The following is a 13,339-nucleotide window of genomic DNA, read 5'->3' as shown; positions in this document are numbered from 1 at the left end:
TAAATTATCTTTTTATTAATTATGGAAAATAAACTTTTACTGAATGCATTTTCTCTTTAAGCACATGTTTGAACTCTGCTCTATGATAAGCCATTGCAGTGTTATCTTTTATCATATATTAATTCAAACATAAGTTCCTTTTATAAATTTTTTTATGTTAGAAACATTTAGCTAATGCCCTTTCCAGTTTCAATTTTTCCCTGTGTGAATTCCCTTTAAGTCATATTGTGAAACATAGTTGTTTGCTGCTACATTCTGGAATGTAGAATAATTTAGTAGTCCAATTCATCAACCTCTAACCATAAATCAATCTCTTAAAATTAAATTTTTGCAAAATTTTATTCCCTATGTAAAGTTAAATTTTATTCCCTATGTCTTAAGCACTTTTTTAAAAGGTGTTTTCAAAGAAAAATAAAGCTTTATATCAATTTGATATTTGGAGTATAGAAAGATTTTCTTAGCATATATGTATCAATATCTCATCCATAAATGGTTACCGATCATGTAGAATTTCCACTATTGAAAGGAAACAATCTCTAAACAATAGCAATTTCTTTCTTATCATTCATTTATCTTAGGACTATTAAAATTAAAACTATAACAGCAGTGTCCACAAATAGAATTACTATCTACATAGGTAGGCCAGATCAAGTTAAAACAATTTTAAGAATATTAAAACAATGCACTTGTCACCTTCATTTTAATGCTTCGAATGGAGCACCACACCTAAAACAGGATGATAGTAGAATCTTAATCCATGCTAGCCAAATGAAGAATGACACCGGCTAGTTAACAGTCATCGCTACTTTCTGTATTGCCGGCAGTTTTCCTACCGAGAATTGGAAGAAATCCAAGATTTCAGGAGCATAGTCGAAGGTGGCTCACTGAAGAAAAAGGAAGAAAGAAAAGAGAAAAAAAGGAAGGAAGGAAGGAAGGAAGGAAGGAAGGAAGAAGGAAGGAAGGAAGGAAGGAAGGAAGGAAGGAAGGAAGGAAGGAAGGAAGGAAGGAAACAACCTACCATTTTGTTTTGAGGAATTCTTCTCTCTGTTACTAAATCCAGTTAAAGCATTTTTAAATAATTGTTCTAATGAAACTTGGCAAAAAGTAAAAGAAAATTCTGTATGAATATAATAGATCTGTTTAAAGAGGTAACTCATTTTCACTTTTCTATGATGATAAGTTCCCTCCCACTGGTTATTATAGAACCCTGCAACTTTAAAAGCATTTAGGTATTTATTTAGGTTAAATTCTCTTTAGAGCCAGGAAATCTGGTAAAACAAAAGTTACAGATTTCTACAGGTGTTTATTACACTTTCCCAAACCCATTCGAATTTCCTCTAATTAAATTAAGTGTTCCTTTCGTTTGTTTGATTGTTTTGTGGGGTTTTGGCCTCTGCTGAAAAATTTCAGGATATGCACATCAATTAACAGAAAGAACACCTAGTTCTTTCTTTTCTTTCTATGAAATTCAATCAGATTTCATATGCACTTATAGAAATAAAACCAGCTTCCACAGGCTCACAATTGTTACATTTTCAAGAATTTTGCAAACAAGTTGCTAAAAATGTTAGCTTTATATCAGTCATGGTGAGAGTATTTTTTACCATGGAACCTGATAAATGCTACAGATCAGGGTTGTTTTTTCCCTTGGACAACTAATTGTTAAACACCAGCACTGTCTAAATCCTATGCAGATTAACAGTGAAGGAAATGAAAATAAACCTTTAGCTGCTAAGTAAGAACAATTCCAAAATGAAATGATAAAAATTAATTTTATTGCATTCATTCAGATGTATTTGGGATATTCAAGGTCTAATAGGATCATAATTTTTTCTTCATTTCCTATGTAACAGAATTACCCATTATGGTAATTCTTGTTTCTACTGTCAACATTAGATTCCAATGTTTGTAAGTCTTTGTCACTGGATATTTATTATAATACCTTACTGATTTACTTAAACAGTCATATATCACAATTTTGCATCCTCCATGTATGGACTTTACACTACCTAAGAGTCAATGCATAACACTATTTTTCTTAATAATACAGATGATTTAAATAATCAAAATGAAAACTTCCCTCTATGCTAGTTCTCTTATCCTTATCCAAACTCAGTTAACTAAGATTTTAATGCTCATTTTAAAGACCAAATACCTCAGACTTTAGATATTTTAAGTTTTTTGAAAGTAAGATAATTTACTACATATAAATTCGAGCTATTTTTTTATTTCGGTGACCACTTCATGGTAACATTAGATGAAATAGCCCATTAGATAAAGTAAGTTAAAGCCACTTATTTTGAAATAAGCCAACAGATATCCAGTTTCTGGTTAAACTCTGATTATTTGGCTTGAACCTGAAGAGCCTGGTCCTGTAACTATAATTTAGATCATCTCAAAATAGGACATTCTAAAGAGAATTAGTTTAAATAGCTTCCGATGGATCAAAATTTTCTGTGCGGTTGCCATATTTAGCAAATAAAAATAGGGGACTCCCAGTTACATTTGAATTTCAGATATTGAAAATATTACATGAGATGTACTTATACTAAAAATGTTTTGTTGTCTATCTGAAATTCAAATTCAAAAGGGCATCTTGTTTTTATCTGGCAACACTAAGTACTCAGTGTGATCTTAAACACCTGAGGTCAAGGACTCTTACTTAACCAGATGAATTTAGACCATAGGTTTGATGGAGTTGGTGAACACCTGAAATTGGATGTAAAATATTTTTAATTAGTCTGTAGCTTTTTCTGGGGAACAAAAACATAGCTTTTATCAGTGGTTCTTAATGAAGAGTTTGCTTTAAAATCTCTCAGAGAGCTTGTAAAAAAATTTGTGCCTGACAAAGTTGAGGACAGTGGGTAGGTGATGCTATCACTTTTGTTTAATAGAGGGAGGAACTTTTTACTATGCATTTATATGCACGGAATGCTTCTAGAAAGATACACAAGGAACTGGAAGTAGTGGTTACCTCTGGAGAAGAGAACGAGAAGACTGGGGTAAGAAGAAGTCTTACTTTTCACGATTACTCTTTTGTACCATTTAATTTTATCACATTGTCCACATCTTATCTATTTGGAAATACAAAAACAACAGTGCCTATGCCTCTCTCTAGGCTTCTTAAGTCAGAATTTCTAAAATTTTAGTGGTTGGGCCATAATATTTGTGTACGTTTCTGAGCTTTTTTGTTTTTGTTTTTGTTTTTAACTCCACAGAGTATTTTGATTATACATTGAAATCACTCACTCGCTGTTCTGTGGCATTTGCCACAAAAACAACAAAACAAATACATACACTCCATACTCACGCACATACCGTTCTCTGTATTTCCTAGGGAAGACCCAGAAAATGAATGACTCACTTCAGCACAACTGGAAAAGTTCCGCGTAGAGCTGACAGGGGGTGAGTCATACCATTCCACATTCAGAGGTAGTGAAACAAGAAACTGCTCAATGTTTTAAGTTGAAGGCTCAGGAGAGCGAACTTCTAATTATGTTTTTAGTCACTAGATTACATTATGGACTAACTGAGTACATAGTTGCTTATTCCCTCTATTAATTAACCTGCCTTTTCTGCATTTCTCATGGGTGGGGCCAGGGTTAGTAAGGGCCTGCCATTCCTAGCAACTCTTCTTATGTCCCGACATCATAGAAATTTGCCCAGCCTGGTTCAAAGAGACAGCCCTACTTGTTAACAATTTACCTATCCTACCCACTGCCCAGCATATGTCATTCAGTGTTCAAGGAATGACTGCAATTCTTCAGGATTAAACCTGCAAAGAGGAAACATGCATCCAGCTGGGTGTGCTAAAGCACTACCTGCATCATTCTCCTGAAGTCGGCCTGAAAAAAGTGTCTCTTCTTTATCTATACTTCCGTTCATTTCAGCAAAATTGGCAGGAAAGAATTTCTTCATAGACAACTTATAGCTGAGAAAAAAAATAAAATTTTATTCCCTTTTCTTAGGGTTCTATTTCTGGTCCATTTTGTCCAAAGAAAAGGAATACCACAAGTTACATGACTGCACCCCAACTTATGCAATTCATTTGATTTCACTCACAAAAACCTCTGAATGTTATTATGAACCTGTGCCCTAAAAGTAGTGTCTGGTATTCTTTTATTGATAGTAGTCCTAAGGGTTTTCTTAGAGATCCTTCCTCAGCCTCCAAATTGGGTAATTTCTGCAGTTATCATGGGTAGTTCACTTATTCTTTGGAAGACAGTAGTCTAAAATTTCCCTTGATAATGCTAAATATTTTCTTGGTTAAAAGGATACAGGATAGTCACCCTAAAATCCTTAAGTTGGTATGTTTAGAAAAAAGAAATAATACAGAACTGAGAATTTTGTATTTTCTCTAGAATATTGATATTCAAGAACCTTCACAATATGGCTTCTAAACTCTCCACATACCTCCTACCACTCCCTGCCATTGTTCCTATGCTCCAGCCGTACACAACTGCACTTAGTTCCATGACTGCCTGAGTACTCTGTCACATCTCTGTGCATGTGTTCTTCTCCATCCGGTTAACTCTTACCCATTCTCAAAGACTCAGCTCACATGTGATGAGTCTGAGACATCGTCCATGAATCTTCTTTTCCTTCTTCTTTCCTCTCCTGAATTTGAACTTGGTGCTCCTTTGTATGTTCTTAGTATTATTCTTGGTACCCAGCCCTGAGCAGATAACAATTCAAATAGTCTTTTAACTTGTGTGTCTCTTTTGAGGACAGGACTATTCCTAGCACCGAATAGGTACTTGATTAATATTTAATAAGTGAATATCGAAAGTTCTCCAAATAATAAATCAAAATTTACATTCTACATAACATTAAAGTGTTTAACTATAGATATAAGTAAGTCATATTTCTGGGATTGATTTTCAGATTCTTTTACCTCAAACACCTACTTTCCCATTCTTATTTATTTGCTTTCAAATTACCAATAAACAAGATTTAAATATGAGTCAAAAAATCTTAAAATGAAAATTATTTATGAAATAATGTTCTTAACTGTACTCTTTTTTATACAGGAAAAGCATTGGTAAGAGCTAATTATTTTAGCTGTGTAAAATGCACAGAAATTTTTGTAGATTTTTTAAAATAAATCCTCTCAAACTTAATTTTTTGAAATTGTACATAAAAATGGCATCGGTTAAAAATAAAATGACCTCAGTTACCATTTTTTAAATTGTTCAGAAATCTAGGCTAAAAGAAACTCTTTAAAAATTAATAAAAGAAATCAGGAAGACCAAAGCAAGCATGACTTCTCTATACTTGGCAAAAGATCTTCAGAGATGAGTCAAGTGCTTATTAAATAGTGAATAATCCCCCAAAAAGAAGCACGCTTAAGGCTGATTTTTTTAAAGTATGGAGAAAGTCAATTCAACTCTGACTCCAAAACTTCTAATCTAAACATGTTATCTTTTGCTATTGCTTTCCTAAGGAATTATACTTGCAAATATATAATTAATCAAAATAATACATTTAAATGTATTTAAGTATAAGAGATAATTTGGCAAGGCTTACATAGAAAGATAGCCAGATAAGGCCGTATGTGAAAATATATAATCATAAACTTCAAGAAATAGTAAACAAGTTAATCTACATTCAAGCATAGGAGTTATAAAGTACAGAAATAATTTTAGAATACAACACTTCTTGTTTAAAACCACATAATTAGATGTTTATAATCACAAATCTTGTTTTTTAAATATATGAGGACAAAGATGCATATTTTTTGTGGGTTTTTTTTCACCTTTTACCAAGCAAACTATACAGAGGTGGGAATGAGAACACTTAATTTTATATTATTGTTTTCTAAAGGTTGAATGTGTTCGTGTTTCCCTAGCTTGATGGTAACATCTTCAAAGGTTTAGATTAGGTCAGTCACAAGGCAGATTAATACAAGCTTCGAAGTCGATTAATTGATTTTAAAACGTCAGCAGGATCATGTCTAAATCCATTAATTTGCTTCGCTTCAAGCAAATTGTTTGTTTATCCTTACCTTAAATTCTCCCAAGAAAGGAGAGTTTGAAACTCCCCAGAAAATGCAATACATTTTGGGTAATGATGAAACTATCCCCTATTATAATCAAATGTGTTCGGGTTTTGTCAAGACTATGCAACTATCTACATATTAAAGGATTTTAATGGGAGTTTTTAATGGCATTTTTTCCCCAGAAAAGTTCTACCAAATGATGAACTTTGCTAATTATGGATGTGCTCTAATTTACACTCTAATTTACATGAACCTTATACAGCTATTTAATATCTGAACATAAAACACCCATGTTAGTATCGCAGAGTAATAAAGCTGTAGCCTCTTTAACAAATAATGCTGAATCAACTAGATACCCACATGGAAAAAAATGAATCGACCCCTAAAATTCAATTCCAGGTAGATTTTAGATCTAACTGTGAAAATTAATATAGTGAAGTTTCTAGAACAAACTGTATGAGATTATCTTCATTACTTGCTGGAGGCAGAAATTTTTTAAACAAGATACAATAAGCACTAACCATAAAAGAAAAATGACAAATTAGAGGACATTAAAGTTTATCGAAAAATACTTTTACGAGACTGTAAAGACAGAGTCAGAATGGGAGAATATATAGCAATACATACACCCAACAAAGGACTCATATCTAGTATATGTAAAGAACTCCTATAAAACAATAAGATAGATCACGTGATAGAAAATTGGCAAAATACAAGAACCAGCACTTCACATAACATTTATATAGTTTACAAATATATTGAAAAATACTTAACCTTATTAGATATCAGAGAAATGCACATTAAAGCCCTCAGTGAAATATTGCTATATGTCTCTAACAATGGCTAAAATTTACAAGACTGACAATACCAAGTGTTTGTGAAAATATGGAACAATGGAAATTCTCACATGTTGCTAGTGGAAGTGTCAGTTACTACAACTTTGAACTATTTGGCAATATCACACACTATATGACCCAAGAATTCTACTCCTAGATATATACTCAAAAGCAATACATTCATATGTACACCAAAAGGCATCTAAAAGGATATTTGTAGCAACAATTATTTGTAATAGCTAAATACTGGAAACAACCCAAATTTCCTTCAGCAGTAGAAAGAATAAATAAGGGTACATTCATATAATAAGTTACCATAAAGAAAAAGAATAAAATATGTCTACAGGCAAAAGAACAAAAAATATTCAACAAAAGAAGTCAGACACAAAAATACATAATTACATTTATAAAATTTCTCAAAACATAAAAACCTAAATTATAATGTTAGAAGTGAGGATAATGTTTAATTCTTAGGAGAAAGGAGTGGGTAATGATTGGGATGGAGCACAAGAGGGGTCTTCTGAGATACTGGTAATGTTCTTTCATTTTATCTGGATGAGGCTGAAACAGGTGTTTTCACTTTTTAATGATACTTCAAACTGGTTGTAGATTTGTCCATTTTGTATATATGTTATAATTAAATTTTTAGAAAGTTTATTTAAAAAACATCTCTTCAGGGTTCTTATTTATCTTGTAAAATAACTCTGGTTTCCAAAAGGAATGTTGGATTATTTACAATGTGTTTCGATATGCACAGAACTTTTCAGAAACATGTCTACTGAATAACAAGTTGCATCTATGCAAACCATTATTAAACATAAAGGAAGGGAGTTTAATCATTGCATTAGTTTTGACTGCCATCTAATGGCAAGAATGCTACATTTACAGAAGCAAACAACCTGTTCCTGCAGTGAGCAAAAGAACATTCATTGACTTTGGCTACAATTTGCAGGACTGCTTTTCGGTAGAATTTATCATCTGCAAATATTAGGTAAATATTTGAATGTGATGTAAGTATTAAGTGTAATGTTAGGACATGAAAACATTAGGATATGATGCAAATATTATGATATTCATTTAGGATTATTAAATCTGAAACAGAATTTTCCATTTCTTTGTGAAAGAAGTTCATGACCCAATTAGAATTTTTATCCTTTCTCTTGACCAGACTTTACAATCCTTACAGATTATAGCCCACTTAGTACAGCAAATATCAGACAACAACACAATTCTTGTTACCATGAAAATCTAAAATGAGAGATAGACTTAGTATGTGTAATTCAATGCCTTGAATACAGTATAAACAGTGCTTAGTACAAAGCATTAGATTAATGTCCTGCTTAAAGCAGTCTACTTGAACTGCAGATTTTTAGTGGGATTTTAAGAGTAGGGTCTATGTGGCATGGTACTATAGTCTAACCTAGAAGGAACATGTACTGCGATAAAATCTACAATTAAAAGAGAAAGGTAGAGAAATCCAAGGTGAGAATTGTAAATGAGAATAAGCACTTTTGAGCCTCAGGTATTAACTAGATATTTTTGAAAGTGAAGAACAATTTCCTGGGCAGAACCTCTAAAAGAATTTTTTAAGATAACTAGCAACATTTTTGGTGGGTTTCAACAATTTCTATGGAAAATAAAAAAGAGAGAGAGAGAGAAAATTGGAAAAGAGGAAGTTTTGGTTATATTTCTTCTGACATTCTACTTCTTATTACAACCAGTTTGATTATCAAGTAGTCAAGATGAATATGGTTTCATCCTCCAGCAAAATGCCCCAACCCTTTACATTTAATCCAAACAGAACGAATCGTTTTGTTTTATTAATAGCTTTATTGAGGCATAATTGACATAATAAACTGTACGTATGTACCAGTATATATATATATATATATATATATATATATATATACTTATTAAACCATCACGACAATCAAGATTATGAATATATGTCACCCCAAAAGGTGGTCATGTGACCCTTTGCAACTCAAACCTTCCTCTCCCTATCCTGCTTTGTCCCTAGGCAGTTATTGATTTGCTTTTGTTTATTCTAGATAAATCTGTGTTCTTGAATTTTATATAAATGGAATCATGATGTATGTACTCTTTATTGTCTGGCTCTTTTTACTCAGTGCAATTATTTGAAATCATCTTTGTTGTTGCTGTATAAATAGTTAATTCCTTTTTATTCTTGAGTAGTGTTCCATTGCGTGGATATAGCACAATTTGTTTATTTACTTGTTGATGGACATTTAGGTTATTTTTGTTTTACAAATAAACTACTTGTAAATATTACAAATAAAGCTACCATGAACATATGTGTAAAAGTATTTGTGTGAATCTATGCTTTCATTTGGGGGAATGATTATTTAAAAGTGTTTGCCAGACTGAATAATGACCCACCGAAGATGCCCAGAACCTGTGAATATGTTACCTTATATGAATGTACTTTGCAGATGTGGTAGATTATCCTAATTATCCAAGTGGGCCTATTGTATCACAAGCATTCTTATAAGATGGAGGCAGTAAAGTTAGACAGAAAATGAAGTGATGATGGAGCAGAGAGACTGGAAGATGTTATGCTACTGGCTTTGAAGATGGAGGACGGGACCACATAGGCAAGGAATGTAGGCAGCCTCAAGAAGCTAGGGGCAAAGAAATTAATTCTCACCTGGAGCCTCCAAAAGAAACCAGCCCTGCCAACACCTGGTGAGATTTCTTTTTGGACTTTTGACCTCCAAAACTACAAGATAATAAATTTATGTTGTTTTAAGTCATAGGTTTGTGATAATTTGTTACAGCAGCAATAGAAATTATGTAATAGAATGTAATGAGTAGGTTATATAGTAAGTTTCTGTTCAGCTTTTTAAGATTCTTCACATTATTTTCAAAAGAAAATGCACCATTTTACATTTCCACTAGTAATGAATGAGAGTTCCAGTTGCTTCACATGCTCACCATACTTAGTATTATCAGTCTTTTTATTTTTAACATTCTATTGACTATATGGTAGTATCTCATCAGGGTTTGAATTTGCATTTCTCTAATGAATAATGATGTTCAGCATCAGGTCATGTATTTATTGCCATTCCTATATATCTTCTTTGGTGAAGTGACCATTTAAATCTTTTATCGATTTAGAAAACTGAATTGTCTTCTTATTTTTGAGCTGTGTAACTTCTTTATGTATTTTAGATACCAGTCCCTCCTGGATATATGTTTTGCAAATATTTTATCCAGTCCATAACACCATCTTTTATATTTTTTGAAGCTATCTCTGTGTCCCAGTATGTGGTTGATTCTTGAGAATGTTTCATGTGCACTAGAAAAGAATGTATAAGCAGCTGTTTTGGGATGGAAGGCTCTGTATAAGTCAATTATGTCCACTTGGTCTAATGTATCTTTTAAGGACGTTATTTCCTTATTGATTTTCTGTTTGGATGATTTGTCCATATCCGACAGTGGGGTATTTAGGTCCCCTACTACAATGGTGTTTTGGTCTGTTTCTCCCTTTAGTTCTGTTAGTAATTGCTTTATATATTTCGGGGCTCCCTGATTGGGAACATAGATATTAATAAGTATTATGTCTTCTTGGTACATGAGTCTCTTTATTATTATGAAGTGTCCCTCAGTGTCTTTCTTTATCTTTTTAATTTTGAAGTCTATTTTGTCCCCTATTAGTACTGTTACTCCCGCTTTTCTCTGAATGCCATTTGCTTGAAATGTCATTTTCCACTCTTTCACTTTGAGTCTATATTTGTCTTTGGAGCTGAGATGTGTCTCCTGGAGGCAGCATATGGTTGGGTTTTGTTTTTTGATCCATTCTGCAACTCTGTGCCTTTTTATTGATGAGTTCAGTCCATTTACATTTAGGATGATTATTGAAACATGAGGTCTTCTTATAGCCATTTTATTTTTTGCTTTCTGGTAGCTTGGTGTTTCAATTGCTTCCTTGTCCATGTGTTTCTGTTTTCTTTGTTTTGGTTGGCTTTTGTGTGTTTTGCCTCTGTTTCTTCTTGTTTTACGTTATATATTTCAGTTCTGAATCTTTGGTGTGTTGAGTATGTAATATGTGAAGGGTAGTTATATTTTTCTTCTGCGCGTGCCTTATCTCCATTCCCCTTTGTGAATTTGGATCTTTGAATCCTCCCCTTTTCAGTCATTGTTATTTCAATTTGTCTCTGTGTATGCTGAATGTTCATTACTATCTTGCTATAGCAATTCTCTTCTTATTATTTAAGCTTATAATGCCCTGTTGTTAGTAAGGGTTGCACTCCTCTGCTTCTATTTGCCTGATAGTCACTTTACTCCTAATTATGTATTTTATTTTTGTCAATTTGTTTTAGGTGAACTGACCCCTTTCAGTATTTCCTGTAGTGCAGGCCTTGTAGTGGAGAATTCCCTCAATTTTTGTATGTCTGAAAAGGTCTTAATTTCTGCTTCATATCTAAAGGAGAGTTTAGCTGGATACATTATTCTAGGCTGGTAGTTCCTTTCACTTAATAGTTTAAATATTTGATTCCATTTCTTTCTGGCTTGTAAGGTCTGTGCTGAGAAGTCTGATGATTATCTAATGGGTTTTCCCTTATAAGTTACTGTTTTCTTCTCCCTGGCTGCCCTAATAATTCTATTTTTGTCATTGATTGTTGGTAATTTTAATACAATGTGTCTTGGTGAAGGGCTTTTGGGATTGAGATAATTGGATATTCTGTTGACTTCTTGAATTCCAAGCTCCAGCTCATTCCTTAGATTTGGGAAATTCTCGTCAACTATTTGCCTGAAAATGCTTTCTAGTCCCTGCTCCTTTTCCTCACCTTCAATAATGCCCATTATTCTCATGTTTCCTTTCCTGATAGTATCAGCTAGTTGTTGTATTTCTCTTTCATTATTTTTCATTCTTCAGTTTCTCTCTTCTTCCTTCTCATTTATTTCTAGATTTCTGTCTCTGATATCACTGATCCTTTCCTCCATTTGGTATTTCCCAAGCTTGCTATTTCATTTTTCAACTCTTGCAGTGTGTTTTTTCATCTCCATAAGATCTCTTCTGTTCTTCTTGAGAGTTTCCGTCTCCTTGCTCCGCTCATCTAGTTGTGTTTTCAGTTCCTGAAATTTTGTTGATATGATTCGTTTCGGAACTCATTGAGTTTTTTCAGAAGTACCATTTTGAATTCTCCGTCATTTAAGTCACATATTTCTATGTCTGTAAGCTTATTTCTGGAGATTTTTCTCTTTCTTTCTGAGATGCCTTATCACCTTGGTTGTTCATGGTGTTTAATGGACTGTTTCTCTGTCTGGGCATGAATGGAAGTGCATTGTTTTTTTCCCCAGATTTATTATATAAAGATCTCTCTTTATCCTGTCACGAAGAAGGCACTTTTCTTTTGGTTTCCAGTAGGTGGTGTCTAAGCCTCTTGGATCCCTGCTTTATATAAAGCCTTAATAATGCCTTTTTTTTCTTATAGATGTTTAATCACGCTCAGTACCCTCAGTCTCAATCCCTGTCAGTGTCAGTGACAGTTTCGGTAGCATTCGCACAGATTCCCCTGGGGCTCTGTGATGTTCGGTCTCAGAAGATATGGGGGAAGGGGCTATCTGGGTTGGGGTTTGGGAGCTGCGGCTCAGCCTCGGTTTTACACCTATGGCTGGTAGAAATCAACCGTTGTTTCTCTGTCCTCACTTCTCTGCCCCCCCCCCTTTCTCTGCTGCTGCCTATTATTTGGGCCCTGCCGCAGACCACATGGAGCTCACAGCTACCCCAGGCAGGGGTGTTCAGGGAACTCACTGCACCTTCTCCCCACCCCCTCCTCCCACAGGGAGCTCTGGCAGGAGAGGTAGCTTCTTTGTTTCTCCCAGTCTACCATCCGACACCTGGGGTTCTGACTTGTGGTATCTCTTATGCGCAGATCCCACACTCAGACATGCTGGTGTGCAGTTTGGGTGTTTTTGTTGAGTTTTAGATGTTCAGTTTATTGTTGTTTCAAGGGGAGGGATCTGGGGACGTCTCTCACTCAGCCATGCACTCCAAACCAAATGTTCATTTATTTTATCTTTGTTTAATATGTCTCATAGGTTAGCGATGCATTGACTATCTATCCTTAATATTTCTTGAGTTTTATCCATCTGATTTGTTTTCCTTGTATGATTACAGAGGCCAACAAGTCCCACAATCTGCCATCGGCAAGCTGGAGACCCAGGAAAGCCAATAGTAACACAATCTTTTGAAGAGCAAAAGTTTTTAATTTTTATGAAGTCCAATTTGTTATTTGTGGTAAGCAGCTTCTGAAATGCCGTTCAATGATGCCCACCTTCTGGCCTTTGCATCTTTGCATAAACTCCTCCCCTTGAGTGTGAACCGGACCTAGTGATTTGATATCTAATGAAACATTTGTGGCAAAAGTGATGTAATGTCACTTCTAAGATTACACTGCAAAAGTCTGTGACTTCCTTCTTATACCCTCTCTCTGACTCTTCTTTCATACTTCTTCTAATGAAGCAAGCCCCATTGTGA

Source organism: Pteropus medius, unplaced genomic scaffold (genome assembly GCF_902729225.1).
Source record: "Pteropus medius unplaced genomic scaffold, Ma_sr-lr_union100, whole genome shotgun sequence".
NCBI classification, from domain to species: domain Eukaryota; kingdom Metazoa; phylum Chordata; class Mammalia; order Chiroptera; family Pteropodidae; genus Pteropus; species Pteropus medius.
The sequence above is the reverse complement of the archived record's forward strand: the minus strand, read 5'-3'. Positions refer to the sequence as shown.